General features: G+C 40.9%; 1 protein-coding gene and 1 long non-coding RNA gene across 12 annotated transcripts in view; one reads left to right on the top strand and one right to left on the bottom strand.

Moving 5' to 3' along the window:
- The window catches only part of NPAS3 (neuronal PAS domain protein 3), a 604,332-nt gene that overhangs the window by 186,697 nt on the left and 401,685 nt on the right, over positions 1-15,950 (bottom strand). The gene's annotated exons all lie outside the window — the stretch shown is intronic.
- On the top strand, positions 6,283-11,753 carry LOC310683782. The gene is made up of 2 exons (XR_014514536.1): positions 6,283-6,656; positions 11,095-11,753. It is a non-coding gene; the product is annotated as an uncharacterized lncRNA (long non-coding RNA).

Raw genomic sequence — 15,950 nt, 5'->3', positions numbered from 1 at the left:
GATGCCTAAGTCTGGATGTTTGTAAAACCCTGCTAAAGAGTACAGAAGAATAAAAAAGATAAAAATTGTCAACCTCAATGCCTAAATAATGAAACGGGTTCCAAATGCTCTCCTTCCTTCTAGCTCATGTCGCTAAATTGTAAAAAGTCTACCATATAAACTGTTCTAACCTAATGTCTTAATCCAACAAAGAATACCTAAATATGCTTTTGTGAATAATGTCTGGTTTATGTTCAACATCACCCACCCCCCTGCACCATTTCTATTTTATATAGAGAGATTTCCCCCCTTAAACTTAAGGGGGGAAAGTTATTTTATGCTGCCACCACTGCAGGAGCTTTTTAAATGTTTCAAGGAAGTATAGCTTTCATTTAGGTTTGTGCCCTCCAGTCTGTTTATACTGGTCGATACACTTGTCTAAAAAATATAATGGATTAGCACATCATTCAACAAACTAGTCAGAAGGCAGGCTCAAGGCGACAGAGACCAAAAAGTAAATTACAGTCAGTAGTAGGGGCAGGCCATGCCCAAAGCAAGGAAACATCATATCAGTACAAAACCTGCATTCTGGGAGAATGTTCCACCAACTGAAAGGGTTGAAAAATTTACAATGAAATATAATAAAACAATCCGTTCTATGAATTCATGTCTAGCTATAAAAATGTTTCATCTGAAATACATAATGTAAGAAACTTGGTCTTACAACAGCACCAGGTTTCCTTCGATACTAGATATTGTCATTTTAGCACATTAGAATTTGCACACATAGGGATTCTTATGCACATGCCATTCAGACATGCCCAAGAAATGTCACAAACGGATATTGTTGTTTTATCTTATATAATAACTTATTTCTCTCCTCTCACCATGCTGGATAAAACTGATGGGATAAAATGAAGAGAGCAGTCCTACCTTACATTCACTTGAGGTAGGAAAGAGAGATCTGGTGGAGGAGCAATTGCCACATCCATTGTCCTACCATTTTGTTGGAGCCAGGGCAAGAGGTGAGGGGACAGCTCCCCCCCCCCCCTCTTCACTCCTACTGACTGCAATAAGACTCCACTATGCCAATATAGTGTTGGGTGATTTCTGTGGTCATGTTAAAGGAATGAAGGGGGTTGGAAGCAGCATTCAAAACTCCCATTGTTCTAGGCGCGTTTTGCAACAGGGAATTTCATAAACACAAGCACTTTCTGAGCTCTGGGCGCAGTACTGCGCCTAAGATTTCAGATTAAAATTGCCACTGTTATTCGGAAGTAAATCCCAACGAAGTTCAAAGGGGCTTCCTCCCAAGAAAAACGTGCATGGATTGGGGACCTGAAAACTTTTTTCTTTTCTTTTAAACCCAACATGTTTTGTTTAGGTTTTAGTTGCCTTGTTTAATGTACTTTTAATGTATGATGTGCTTTTAATTTGAAATATACTAGCCAGTTAGTTATGATGGTTTAAGGAGTGCATGTTAAAGTATCTCAGCCTCTCACAGGGATGCTGAAAATAAAAATAAATTTTGGAGCCGGATCATTGAAGGACCCTTAAGTCTTAGGTTTGCAAACTGGACACTCAAGGTGGGTGCCTCTCCCATCAGTTGTATAGACCTTAACATGTGTTGATTGTGGTGCCAAAAAGATATATTTATATGAAGGAAAGAGGGTGTAGGGAGAATCCAGGGCTTGTCTGCAGAGTGGAAGGAAAGAGGACCTTTTTCTGCCTCCCCACTTCCAGCCGCTCTCTGAAGGCTGCAGAAGGGACCTTCTTAAGAATATTAGGGGGCGGGCAGAGGAAGCATGGTTTCCTTTTTTGAAGTCTTCAAATGATGACTAGACCATGGGAAAAATGAACATGAAGGTTTTGGCTTCAGTTCAATCATTTTCAGCTTTGTATTCTTATTATAAAAAATCTGTGTGCTGACATTCAGTTGCTGCTCCCATAACCTAGGTTTAAGGTGCCATTTAGCTCCTAGCTTTCATATCTCAGTTTCTAACACTGGTTGGGAGGAGCCACATGTACCACCAACATGCACCACTGTTGGACTACTGCCAGCAGAATATATATGTCATCAAATATTTCTTCCAGTGTCCTGGAGGACCTGCAGTGAGAAATCTGTCCTGCCGGTGGACCTTCCTCTCTGCCAATGGGCAAGCACTTACCGACTGCTTCCTAAGGCCCTTTAGCTGCCTTTGGTGGAAAGCTAGGATTCTAGTCTAAAGCCACTAGATGCTGCCTCCCTCCCTCTCCCTCCATCCCCTCCCTATTCCCAAAGACATGGAAAGAGCAAGCAGAGACAAAAGAGAAGCACACTCTTGCTCACCTGGGAGAACGGTGCAACCTATTGACTGAAAGCAGCAACTGCAGCCCTGAATAAGGGCCTCCTTTTCCTTGCCACCACCTCAGCTTCCTGCTTTTCGCAATGCCTCTTTTAGCCATGGTTGCTTGCTTGTTCTTCCCACCCTTCATTTACCATATCACAAGATTTGATTTGAGGAGGGTGGGGAGGTTTGCTGCTACTGCGTACTGTTGAGTATTCTGCCAGGGGGAAATCACTGAGAAAGAGTATCCCCAGGTAAGCAACAATTGCAGGGAGAAAGTCAGGTGGGCCAAAGCTCAGAATGAACTCAGGATTGCAAGAGAGAATAATAATAATAATAATAATAATAATAATAATAATAATAATGTTTGCTCTGCTATGTTCAAAGCAAGAGGAAGAACAAGCAAGCCCCTTGCATGGAGAAAATGGAGAAATGCTACTGGGTATCAGAAAGAAGAGGGATGCGGGTGGCACTGTGGTCTAAACCACTGAGCCTAGGGCTTGCCTATCAGAGGGTAGGCGGTTCGAATCCCCGCGATGAGGTGAGCTCCCGTTGCTCGGTCCCAGCTCCTGACAACCTAGCAGTTTGAAAGCACATCAAAGTGCAAGTAGATAAATAGGTACCACTCCAGCGGGAAGGTAAACGGCGTTTCTGTGCGCTGCTCTGGTTTCGCCATAAGCGGCTTAGTCATGCTGGCCACATGACCCGGAAAAACTGTCTGCAGACAAACATTGGCTCCCTCAGTCACTAAAGCAAGATGAGTGCTGCAACCCCAGAGTCATTCAAGACTCGACTTAACTGTCAGGGGTCCTTTACCTTTACCTTATCAGAAAGAAGACGGAACTGCTCAACATCTACTTTGCTTCTGTCTTCGCCAAAATGAAAGCAGTGCCTAACCTAGCGATATCAGAATAAATGATGCAAGGAAAGAGCTGCAGCCCAGTATAGGAAAAGAGGTGGTAAGGGAACACCTAGCTATTTTACATGAATTCAGATCTCCAGAGCCTGATGCTTTAGTGGAGATTCCTGCATTGCTGGGGGTTGGGCTAGATGACACTCGGGATCACTTCCAAGTCTACAATTCTATGAGTTTAATGTATTAAACATGTATTCATAAATTAGGAAGGGATCACCCATTTCCATGTCCTTGATAAGTAAGGCTTGTTAAGTTTTTATACAGATAAGAAGATGAAGAGAAGAGTTTGGATTTGATATCCCGCCTTTCACTCCCTTTAAGGAGTCTCAAAGCGGCTAACATTCTCCTTTCCCTTCCTCCCCCACAACAAACACTCTGTGAGGTGAGTGAGGCTGAGAGACTTCAAGGAAGTGTGACTGGCCCAAGGTCACCCAGCAGCTGCATGTGGAGGAGCGGAGACGCAAACCCGGTTCCCCAGATTACGAGACTACCGCTCTTAACCACTACACCACACTGGCTCATTATAACATTAAGATAGATAGATAGATAGATAGATAGATAGATAGACAGACAGACAGACAGACAGATGATAGATAAACATTAATTCATGTTATTTGAAAGTTTCCCATTTCCTGTAACCAGTTTATCTTCCCGTCAATTATAAACAAAATGGTAGTTTCTTGTCAACATTTGATACTTGGATGTTTAACTAGCACACCTCAGAAGATAAAATACCAATAGATTAGAAAGCATGAAACTCCCTTCAGAATGTCTAATCAGCGACATCCTCATTAAAGTTCAAACAATATATCTTTAGAATGAATAAGAAACAAAAGGTTAAGAATGAGGTACCTATGAGAAGGATCTGCTATTGACACAATTGACCTGTGAAAATGTTCTCTTCAAGTTGATATACAACAATTCAGTTCTCTTGCTTTCATATAATTGCTACCTTAAAAGTCCTTCACATCCAAGTGCTAATATAATTGCAGTTCATATTTCAGATAATCCGCCAAAAAGGAAAACTAATTTCAAAATATTTGATCATAAAAGTTGTCCCCAGCTTTTACACACATAATTTAGTCAAATAATATCAGATAATCTTTAGCAGGAAATTGCTAGGAAATCCATCTAAGCAGCATCCATTTGCACTTATATAAATGTACTGAAAGTGTAGGAAGAATTTGACAGCTTGCCATATGTGATTTCATTCCGTAGCCTACCTACTTTACCATCAAAAGTTATATCCTTTGAAGCATTGCCAGAATTACTTTAGCCCAGTAGATATGCTAGATGTGCCCTTTAAAAGCCATATCATTTCCTTTCTACTCTGACTAGTTCAGTGTAGCATCTGCTCAACTAAATTCCTTTGAAGGTTAAAACCAAAAAATAAAATAAAAACCTCCCTGAACTTGTTGTACAGCTTACTAAAGTGGCCAGCACTGGACGAAGGAAGCCCAGGACCAAATTTGGGTTAACTCAGTCTGCAAGAAGAGGAAAAGGCAATTTTCAGTCATCCTGAAACATTATAAGTGCACCAACAGAAAATTAGCGATTGGACGACACTAAGGCAGGCAGCATTTTATTTGAAAGAGAAGCCATAAAAATGATGATGATAATGCTTATTTTTATATGATTATTCTGTTATGCTCTTTGTATGTAAATGCTTATGAGCTGTGGCACAGGTGTTGACGTTAATATAAAGGACAGCAGTACAAATTGAAAAATTGGGTTTGAGAATTGACAACAATAATGTTGATGCACAAGATCACAGCAATTATGTGTGTGTGTTTTGGAAGGGGAAAGGCTATCTAGACGCTTACAAAGAAATGGCAACTATTCATAGCTTTTTGGGAAATAGGAAAAAAATCAATGGATGCAGTAATGTGTACGAAGAGGCTGTCAATATTATAAGAATAAAAATGTATTTATGAATGTAGGATTATATGCTACATATATTCACAGGAAATACTTGTTCAAATTTTCGTTTTACACAAACAACGCATGAATTTGCAGCAATATTTGTTTCCATTTTTCATGTTCTCTTATTGCGTGTTTGTAATATAATGTTTATAATAAAATATTTTTAAAGAAAGCACAAACATATATTGCTCAAAAATCTGCATTTATTTTTAATTACTTTTTAAAACTACTTGAGTACCTCTCTGTGCATCCTAGATAATAACAGGCTATCACCTCTTACTAAAGTGCTGTTATGACATTTTAGAAGTCTCTTCAGCTCAACCCTTTAAATTCTCTGCATGCTACCAAAGGTTGCAGGCCTGTGTTTTTATTAAACAGCTAAAGAATCTCAGTAATTACGTGATTTACTTTTCTGCAGAAGTGAAAAGGTTTTCAAATATTAAAACGGCACTGTCCTTTCCTTAGTCTCCTGTAACCTACTAATGTCAATTTTAATTAGCGGGTTGTAAAAAGTATGTTTTTATTTCACATAATTTCTTCTGAATTCCATCCATTCTTTTAAATGAACTGGCATATCACCTTCTGGGAAGCTGAAGACTTTCCAGTCTGAAAGGGTTCTTCATGCAGTAATATTAAGCATGTGCACCATGTCATAACATCTTTAGACAGGCACATTCCAGATGGGTTGTCATGTTAGTCCGTTGCATTAAAATATGGACTCTGCTGGCACCTGAAGACTCACATTTATTGCGACACAAATTTTTAATGTGAAGACTCACAAACTCGAGTCCAATTTGTCAGGGTCTCCTAGGTTTGTAGGAATATATACACAGGGGTACGGTTGAAATATGTGCGTCTGTATGTGGAGGCGGGACTTCAGTTTTTATAAGATGCGGCCAAGAAAATCCAAGAGATAGTAGGCATGTTAAAAAATTATTGCAATAAAATTAATTCATAATAGTCTCTTTTCATAGTCACCACCCTTGATTCCATAAGCTTTCCCCATTCGTAGCCAATTGGAAAGATTGCTCTCCCATTCCACATGCTTGGCATACCAATACTCCTGTGGCTGCTTATGGGGGAAGCAGTTCACAAAATCACTCCTAACAATTTATCTTGCACCATGAGTTTATTGCAGAAACCAATGTTTTTCAGTGTCACTCCAAATATGACAGCATAGTTGTTCGGACAGCAACAGCACTTTCTTATATCTGGCACACACCAGTTCATAGCATTGTTCTTTTTTTTCTTTCCATGAGATTATTTTTTGCATGGTGAGATACATTTCGGTGAGGGGAGTATCTTGTGAACAGCTCCCACAAGTTTTCTGTTCCCTATTAGGCAGTCTCATCTGGTGAACTTCGCGAGTGGGAAAACCAACTCTCAAGGAATCCAATACCATGGTTTCTTCATAAGTAGAAGTGATTTTATCATTGAGGCTGAGTCATAAGCCGTATGATAGAAAACCTTGCTGAAATGAAGAGTGCCTTCAAAGTACCTGGGAAGACCATGTAAGTCATTTTGAGCTCAATGGAAGAAAGCTAAGATATAAATATAATAAATGATAAAACAAATAATGCGGCAAACAACCTCACAATTAGAAAGCTAGAGGAAGATAATGTGAATTTCCTTTAAAGGACAACACTATAATTCTAATGCAGGGGTTCCCAAACAGTGGTCCATAGACCAACAGGTCCACTGTGAAGAACACTTACAATCTGAATTCCATAGAGTTCAAATTGTGATACAGTAAAATAAAATGGAATAATTAAAAAAAGCAATAAAAATATGATTAAAAACCATATAGTACCCAGCACAGGGCATTACAATTGCTACAGAAAGCAGCAAAAAAACACAAAAAAATCATTAAGTGCTCTGCTAAGATCATCAACAATTTTCAAGTGGTTGGAGGGCGGGGGGGGGGGATGGGAGCCACTGTTCCAACCACATGCTAAGACTGCTCAACAGAAGCATATCTATTATCTTTATTTGAGATCCATTAACACCAAGTTCAATAAATTCCCTGTTTGGGGCTATGCAGCTTTGTCCCCTGCCCTGCCCCAATAAGAAATAAGTAGAATGTAATTAAAGAGTATTATGTCAGCCACTACATTAACTTTCCTACTGAATGTAATCTGTTTTTCGGACTCCAGCAGAAAGAGTTGAGAGAACTTTGTAGAGAGAGTCATATTGGGGGGGGGGGGTTCCATTATTCTGGGCGTTCTGTTCTCTGTCAGCCCCAGGCTTCTAACTAAAAGCTTCAACAAATTCCTTTTGATCTCCATAGTTAGTCCCAACCCTTCGGATTGCTGCCTTCCTAGTGCTGATAGTGGGGCTGAAAGGAGACAATGAAAGTTAACCTCCTGAACTAGAGGGACCACTGGGTTTTGCCACTGACTGTCAGGGACATGGCTAAATTGAACGCCTGGGAAGAGTCTGACTCCGGAGGTGAAGAATTGCCAGTACATAGAGAGCCAGAGTCTGACTCTGGAAGTGAGAGATTGCAGCCACAAACAGGGCAGGAGTGGGTTAGTCCAGCCCCCCTTTATCAAGAGTTCCCAGACTCGGAGAGATCACAGGCAGAGGGAGGGGAGGAGGTAGAAGACATTGAGGGGGTTGCTATGCAACCAGGATGGAAACAGCATTCAGAGGAAGTGCTCTTTGAAAGCGGGGGAGGGAAGTTCACCCACCTTCTCCCAGAACCAGAAGAGCTGAAAGGGTTAAGATGCTACAGAACTGCAAGAGAGGAAGGACTGGAAATTGGCGCCCTACGTATTGCGATAGGGGCGGAGACTCAGAGTGACCAACTTGCAGCAAAGGGAGGCTTGGAGTCACGCTCTGGATGTAATTTGTAAATAAATGAACCACAAAACTGCCAGAGAGTCGTTAATTCTTATCAGGGCTTGCTTGCCTGCCTGAGATCATTACACTGACTGCATGTTATATATCAACCAGCAAAAAGCCAGGTGTGAGCATGCTCAGTTATGGGATAGGTAGCTTGAGAAGTCTTCTATATTTCTACTGCCTTGCATGTAGTATGGATTCTGGTTTGTTTCTACAGAATGCTTTTTTGTAGCCATATATTTATATTTATACTATTTATATTTATATTGTTTATGTTTATAGGACTGTATATTTTACATCTCCCGCTGAAGACCAGTTATTCTGTTCTGTGTTAGACAGAGCCTTCATTGGATTGCATTAATTTGTTTGATCTGTAACTTGGACAGGACAGAGGCGAGGCATGTTCCAGTCTAAGTGATTTGGAATTCATTGCAGAATGATTAATGGTATATTATTTTGTATTAAGTCACTTTTTTGAATCTGATCCCCTTCTTCTTCCTGATCCCCAAAATATGGAGGTTGGTTAATGAAAGTCACTCTGCTCATATTCTGATGAGGTCATATTTCTATAATTGAGTCCTGACATTCAAAATGGGTTCAAAGGTTAAGGTCCTGAGAAGCTCAGACTCAAATGAATCACATTTCTTGGGTTAGTTAAAAAAAGTTATTTTCAAGGCTGAACTCCTGACAGAATTTACCCATTAGGTTAAGAGGGGATGCGATACAGTTTCTGGAGTCACAGTTTCGTGGTGAGGATTACTGCATATACTTAGAGTCTCTCCTTTTCAATAGCACTGAACAAAGCCCCGGTGTGGAAGAATGCAGTAATTTTCAAACAAGGAGACTGAATCTGAGGCTACTAGCATAAAAAGCAACAAATAAGGCTATACCCTCTTATATTTGGTTTATTAGAGCAGTGGTTCCCAAAGGGTGTGGCATGAGAAGATGGGCAAGAGTGGCGGGAAAATTCAAGGACAATCAAAGAAATATTTAAACATTCCATTGTGGTATGGTATTTTGTAGTATCAAACTAATTTTTCATAAAATAGTTAGGTTCTATGTTATAAATCAGGCACTGCCAGGAGTTGTTTCTTTATGTTTTCCTTTGTATTTCTTATCAATAAAGAAAATCGGTGTGGCACGATTTTTTATTCTGAAAGTGTGGCTCAGAGAAAAAAAGTTTGAGAACCGCTATATTAGAGCAATGCTCTTGGCTGCCGGATGAGCTTATTCACCACTCAAAAACACTCTGCTGGATGGCTAGTGGCAGAGATGTAAGCCACACTTTCAGCCACATAGGAAGCACAATTATTTGTTTATTTGTTTGTTGGTATATCCCACCTGTCATCCCAAAGGACAGTAATGTGTTGTCTCCTTCCTGTGTTCAATCAGGTTCAGAGTTCTGGGCTGCAACCTTTACACAGAAGTAAATCTCACTGCTTCTGATGCAGCTTACTTCCATTTAAATGTCTTGAGACCTATGCATGACTGACACGTAGAACACATTTCCTTAAAATAAACACAGGGACATACAGACACACATATTTTCCTGAAGAAAATAAGCTGTTAGTAAGATTTCCGTTTCTTCTCTTCCTATTATGGGAAAGTGTAAGAAGCAGGAGGGGGGGAAATGTCCTTGCAACACCTTCCTTCTAACATTTCATAGCTGGAATTATTACAGAACAGGAAAATAGTTTCCAGCCATCAAATGGTAACACTGTAAGGCTGTGTTTTATTACTCTAAGAATTTGCACAATTCATTATAACTAGTGACTCCCCTCTGCATAAAGGCTTTCAGTGTTTCAGCCTCAATGGCTGGTAAAATATGTTCCAAAGAACAAATAAGGAAGACATGAGTCTCATGTAAAACAATATTCTGGATTCCCTTAGCACCCTCAGTCATACCTATTTCTGTCTATTCTGCAGAACATTTAAAGCAATATTCCAGGCACTATATAAACACACAGAGGGAAAATAAGCAAGGCAATGCGATCAGCCGCAAGAAGCTAATTTTGAGTTTACCAATATAAAATAAAATAAAAGTAAAGTAAAACAAGCAACGTGCGTTGTGTTTGCACTGGATACAAAGTGACAGCCAGTGGATTATTCCACAGATTCCGAATGCTGGGAATTCAGATGGCATTTACTAGCATAACCTTTCAACTCTGAGCACATCAATAGAAGTAGGCAGTGGTTTGAAATATGATTCCTTGCAGATAGCATATCCTCATTCATCTGACTGTGGTGCTCTGTGCTCCACTGCACAAACAGCGGCTCACCCACTTCTGAGAGGACACTAATAAAAAAGGCATCAATTTTCAGCTCTAGTACTACTGTGATCTCTTTATATGTTCGACATCCAACATTAAATTAAAATGCTGTTATAAATCCTACTTTCTGAATCCGGAATGAGTGTTGGGTTTTTGTCGCTTGAGACCGCAGCAAATCTTGTCAAAAGCAGGGAAGCACGTCTTGTTCACTCAGAATTAATGTTGTGGATGAAAGAAGGAGGGAAAAGTGGGTGACTATGGTGAATTGTAGGTGTCTAAGACAGTGGGTAATGAGCTTTGGGAGGTATCAAAAAAGAGAATAGCATTTGCAGCAAATCTGACAAGCAGCAAAACAGTACACAGTGATTAACTCTTAAAAGGTAATCTCCACCAAAACCGGACGCTGCATTTGAGTGATTGATATAGCTGCGCCAAGGTGCGATGGAGAACGGATGACCGGTAACTTTGCTTTAGAAGCAAAATGTTTCGGATCACATTACGGACAAAGTGAAGGTTGTTTACAGGTTGCCTATGCAAAATTGTGCAGATGTTGATGCTTATGCCTTGTGTCACTTGTACGTCAGTTGCCTTAAAACTGTGGGAAAAAAGGCACCGTTTAATTGGGGGAAGGTGAGAAGGGGTGGCTGATTAAGCGACCAAGCCGGGTGCTGCCGCAACAACAGAATCCTACCTAAGGTACTGTAAGGAATTCTGGGCATTTGAACGAACGAAGGCAGATGGCATATTTCTATTATTCAGAAGACTGTAATATGCTTTGGAGCTTTTCAGCTGTGTCTGATAACCTCTAATGGCAGGTATCTTTTTCTCCTTTAAGATCTGTGCTGAACTAGACCGAAGAGACAATAATGGTTTCAGCAAAGATACTGTGTCTGCAGATATATTCTCTTGTTCCATTCATTCATAATTATGAAGAAAAGAAACAAGCCTGCCTTTCTGGGGGAGGGGGAGATAGCGGAGGAGGGTGCCTTGAAGAGTGGTTCGATATCTGGATCGAACAGAGGAACTTTTCCCCCCTTAGGATCCTGCCTGGAGAAACCTTGACATGCACAAAGTCAGAACCTAGACAAAGTTGCCCTGGTGAGAACGATAAGGTCACCCGTGGGATTGCTGAGATTATCTCTGTCAAGCACTTGGACAGCATGCAGTCAAATGATGCATCATGCAGTCATTTTCAGGGGGGGAAATCAATTTCTTCACCAGGTCGCTATTTGCTTTTCAAAGTGCCCTTGTAGGCCTTCCACCACCAAGCATTTATCAATTTAAATGTTGTAAATTGATAATGTGCCACTGTAACTTGTACTGTTTCTGAATTATTTTGATACTCCTCTTTTCTCTGTGGTCCCCCAATCCTTCAGTGCATTTATATTTTAAAAGGGTTTCCCCCTTTCTCTTTTCAGCTAAACGAACAACAAAAACAACACACACACACCCCCAAGCCTAATAAATACTTTAATTTTGTGTTTGTTTGTTGCTGTTATTTTTTTTTAAAAAAATCTTCCTTGGAGCTATATGACTACAGAGAATCATATTTTATGTTTAATTATATAATGTTTATTTAATGTTTATTCTTAAATGAGGTCAAATGTCTATGAAAAGCTATCAATACTGGGGGATTAATTTAATGAATACTCATTACTCTGGCGTGTGGCGTTCAAATTTACTGTGTTGCAAAAAAAGAAAAAGGCTGTAGTAGGGTTTGTTTGTTTTAGTGCTCTCATTACGAGGCTTTAAAAATATACTAGATAGCTATCTCCATCAAAAAACTGTATTTTAAAATAGGAAATTGGGTTGGAGCACACAAAAAGAATGCAAATGCCAACATTTCCGCGAAAATATATTTTAACCAAATGTAGCATAAAGTAATGCAATAAGCAGATACTAGCCTCAACTTCATTTGCATAAAAAAAACAGGTGGGACATAGTTGTCAAAGCTTCAGAAAAGCAAAGGAATTACATAGCAGTTGCAAAGCATCCTTAACCTCCAATGATTTATTGGCCCTTGGCCAAGTTATCAGGGGAATCTAATTCTTCTTTATTATTCAAATAAAGCACATTTGGCACCCTGGTTCCCTTTCAGAATAGCTTCACAAATAGACTGAGCACTGTCATTTATTTGACCTTGTTCTTGTGTGCTGTTGCTCTAATTTTATTTGCCATTCCTTAGGACAAATACTTAGAAATCCAACGTTCAGAGCTTGGTTACATTATGGTACAAGCAAAGTACATAAATATACCAGTTCGCTTTCACCTATTTTGCTTTTAAAAGGACACAGCCTAAACAACAACTTATCCTTTATTCCCCTTCACCTCTATTAGCTCTTATTATGTCTGCAGCTGTACTGCTCCCTTTTTAGCAAGAATTTTTTTAAAGGACAATTTGCAACCCTTTATGTGTCCTGGGTAACTGGATACAAGGGCAGCATTGCATTTTAAGGTGAGAATTCCGGCTTGCAAAATAGAGAGGAATGTTCAGATGATCAATTAAGAACTCATTTAAGAACAGAGCATCGTAAGAGCAACTGTGTTGGATCAATTCCAAGGCCCATTTTGTCCAGTACCTTGTTCTCATGATAGCCAACAACATGTTCATGGGAAGTTTCAAAGCAGGGCCTGACCTTTAAAGCCCTAAATGGCCTTCACCCTGTATACCTGAAGTGTGGCGCCTGCCCTGTGGAACGCCCTCCCACCAGATGTCAAGGAAATAAACAACTATCTGACTTATAGAAGACATCTCAAGGCAACCTTGTTTAGGGAAGTTTTTAATGTTTGCTATTTTATCGCTTTTTTATTATGTTGGGAGTCACCCAGAGTGGCTGGGGAAACCCAGCCAGATGGGCGGGGTATTATTATTATTATTATTATTAATAATAATAATAATAATATATTACTACTAAAGGGACGCGGGTGGCGCTGTGGGTAAAAGCCTCAGCGCCTAGGGCTTGCCGATCGAAAGGTCGGCGGTTCGAATCCCCGCGGCGGGGTGCACTCCCGTTGTTCAGTCCCAGTGCCTGCCAACCTAGCAGTTCGAAAGTACATCAAAGTGCAAGTAGATAAATAGGTACCGCTTACTAGCGGGAAGGTAAACGGCCTTTCCGTGTGCGGCTCTGGCTCACCAGAGCAGCGATGTCACGCTGGCCACGTAACCCGGAAGTGTCTGCGGACAGCGCTGGCCCCCGGCCTCTTGAGTGAGATGGGCACACAACCCTAGAGTCTGTCAAGACTGGCCCGTACGGGCAGGGGTACCTTTACCTTTTTTTTATTACTACTACTACAGGACACTCCCCATTTCTGATTCTCAGCAACTGGTATTCAGAGGCATACTGCTAGGTAAAGCATGGATATTGGGGCCAATAGTCATTGATGACATTATCCTCTGTGAATTCATCTAATTTGAAAAGCCAAAGGCTTTCATTTATTTCTTTAATAACATTTATATACTGCTTGATTGTAAAACTACAACAACAACTTAATAGTGGTTTACAAAAAGAATAATATCATGGAATTGTCATTAAAAAAAACTATTTCATACAAAGTTGGGACCCTGAGGATCATCAAAAATAATAAAAATCAATAAGCTAAAAGCTAGATTGAAAAACATGTCAATATTCTATATGTATGGATAAGCTTGATGAAACAAAAATGTTTTTAGCAGGCACCAAAAAGAATACTATGAAAGTGCCTCCCACCCAATAGCAATTAGCAGGAAGTTCCTAATTACGAGCTGCCACGCTAAAAGATCTATATATTCTCATACTTTCTCAAACTGACAAGCTACACGCAGGCGATCTCACAGGTAAACAGGTCCCAAGCTGTTACGGACTTGGCAACTGATGACGATCTCTGAGCAGAGTTGTTATTGTTACAATATTCTGTTCCACCTTAACAGATATGTGGAATTGTTGTATGTCACATGTCTGTTTACATTCCAGCACAACTTGCTGGGAACTTCCATTGTGTGTATAGCTTTTGCTGTTTGCTTGGACACGAAGGGGAGAAGAGATGTTTTTCCCTTTGTCCTGATGCTGAATAAAATGCCTGTAAATACGGTTTACACAGCCTCTATCTGCCCTTATGTTGCGAAGAGTTATTTTCTCTGCCGGCTTGCGAGCTCAGCTTCTGAAGGTTTCTGAAGCTTGAGTTGCAGTTACATGCTGATCCAAGGACCGGAGAACGCATGGCTGCCGGCCGGTAGGCTGAAGCCAGCTGGGGGCCTGCCAATTGCCCCCGTTTCCTTGGACACATCCCAACAGTTATATGCTGACAGCAACCTGGTGCAGTGTTAATCCTGTCAGCAACCATGCTGCAGTGTTCTGTAGGGGGTTGGACTAAATGACCCTCGGGGTCCCCTCCAGCCCAACAGTACTATGATTCTGTGATTCTGAACTAGCTGCACCTTCCGGGTCAAAGTGCAAGGGAAGCTCCACACAGACAGCAGTACAATCTTGAAGTAACCAGGATATATAACCGGTTATTCTGACACATTCACCTTTTCTAAATGCTATCCAAACATTTAAATTCTGCTGACACATTTTGGTAATTATAATCAAACGCTTTTCTCAGATTCTCTATAGTGCCGGAAGGGCCTTATAAGCCATCTAGTGCCTGCTCCTGCTTGAGGCATGAAATCCAGAGCTAGAGCATTGGCTCATGCCAATGGGCTTCTCTACACAGGGCTGGGAATAAGTCACCCTGTTACATATTTAGGGAGTGTGATGGACAAGTTGAAGTGAGTCAAAAGTGAGACAGCAACCACAAGCAAAACCATATGTTCACCACTCTATAACCCAGGATAAGGCAACAAAAGTTACACAAGCTATATCCATTGCCCTGTGGTTTTCCTTTGGCCTCTGTTAGGTTGCCATATTTCAGGAAGTAAAAATCTGGACCCCGAAAGAGATACCTTTCATAAATTCTCTCTGGATGTCGATTCCGCCCTTGAAATGCCAATAATGTCCAGGAAAATCCGGACGTATGGCAGCCCTACCCTATCATAGAATTGTAGAATTGGAAGGAACTACCAAGGTCCAACCCCCTGCAATGCTGGAATCTTTTGTCCAGCATGGGGCACAAACCCATCACCCTGAGGTCTCACGTTCTACCAACTGAGCTATGTCTCTGCTCTGCTCCTTAGGGAGGGGTGCTGGTGCCAAAAATGATTAGGTTGCCTGAAAGGCTCACCGAACATTGCCATCGCTTGTACATAAGGTAACCTCAAATACAAGCTTTTCAACAGGATATATTTACATATCCATATTCACATATTCAGGCACCAGTGTCCAATGGGACACCCAAGTAGGAACATACCCAAGTTGCCTTCTACTGAGTCCACATAGCTCAGTATTGTCTGCACTGCTTGGCAACAGCTCTCCAAGATTTCAGACAAGGTTCTCTCACAGTCCTACCTAGAGAAACTGGGGATTGAACCTGGGGCAAGACATGCTCCACAACTGAGCTGCAACCCTTCCCTTTCAAGTACAGTGGTACCTCGGGTTACAGACGCTTCAGGTTACAGGCGCTTCAGGTTACAGACTCCACTAACCCAGAAACAGTGCCTCAGGTTAAGAACTTTGCTTCAGGATGAGAACAGAAATTGCGTGGTGGCGGCGCAGCAGCAGCAGGAGACCCCATTAGCTAAAGTGGTACCTCAGGTTAAGAACAGTTTAAGGTTAA

Source organism: Podarcis tiliguerta (genome assembly GCF_965153285.1).
Source record: "Podarcis tiliguerta genome assembly, chromosome: 1".
Taxonomy (NCBI): Eukaryota; Metazoa; Chordata; class Lepidosauria; order Squamata; family Lacertidae; genus Podarcis; species Podarcis tiliguerta.
Note: the sequence above shows the minus strand (reverse complement) of the source record. Positions and strands in the feature narration are given on the sequence as shown.